Here is a 1,194-nt window from a genome sequence, read left to right on the forward strand (position 1 = left end):
AAGGAGACAAAACTTATCCTTGCAGCTGGGGTGCTATCTCTGCCCCCTTTATTTCACCCTGCTTGGCCCCAGGCAGATGACTGGTCAGCCAATAAGGTAAGATTCCTCAAGGGAGGGACGACCTAAGACAGGCACGGTCATCATGGGGCTATCAGGGAAGGACTTGGGGGGCTATAAAAAAGGGGGTGATGGACCCTCACCCTTCGGCTTTGACATAGCCTGAATCCTCATTCTGTCTGAAAGAAGTCTCATAATCTCTTGGCTGCCTTGCTTCTCCAGCCTGACTTAAGCCTGAAACAATGACAGAGGGTAGTGCAGCCCTGGACAGAACAGGTAGTTCCCAGGGCAATCAGGCCTAAAAAAGAATGTCTAAACTCCTGTGAAACATGCTTTGCTAAGAATTTTCTGATAAGGGTCCAAGCATAAAATGAGTTTATTTCTCAATGTTTTATGGCCCTTTAGCTATCTGACCCTGACTCAGAATAAGCCCTCATAGTTCTTTGAATGTTACCTATTGTTTGATCATTACTTCCTGACAGTGACTGATGAGCTTTCCCTGCATTCCTGTGTAAATTGAACCCAATAAAAGCCCATTGAGGAACAGGCTCAAGGCCCTTCTCCTTTGAAAGACTGGCCACCTTTCCTCCCCAAGCCGACCATGTCTTGGTAGACTTACTCTTATCTGTGACGGCCAGGGGACTCTGCTGAACAAAGCTCCCCCACAGAATGGGATGAATATGTTGTGATATTTCAGACATAAAAGGAAACTTTTATGGATGCAATCCTTTAGCTACTAGGGGATAGTTGTAGGTTTTGATAGAGTAGGGTCTAATAAATGACAATGGTGTACAAAAAACAAACAAAAGAAAGAAAATGTTTTCTGCAAATTAGTTCTATTTTTGGCCCTGCTTATTTTATTCAACACACATGAAGAAATAAACATTCAGACTTGTAGTTTATAACATACAACTTTTGCAAAGCTGAATGCTAGAAGGGCAGGTAAATAATCTTTCCATATTTTACAAACTATTATATCACCTAAATGAGTAGTGTGAACCTAGTAGGTATTCAATCAATTTTTTTTACCATGAATTTAAAAATATAGGATATATATAAATATAAGGGAAGAAATTAGCAGTATTAAAGGAAAAAAATACCTAGCTTTATTCTTTACTGAGCATTTTTATCCATTCC

The sequence above is a fragment of the Sturnira hondurensis genome, unplaced genomic scaffold (genome assembly GCF_014824575.4).
Source record: "Sturnira hondurensis isolate 20B ecotype Veracruz unplaced genomic scaffold, ASM1482457v3 Scaffold0023357, whole genome shotgun sequence".
Taxonomy (NCBI): Eukaryota; Metazoa; Chordata; class Mammalia; order Chiroptera; family Phyllostomidae; genus Sturnira; species Sturnira hondurensis.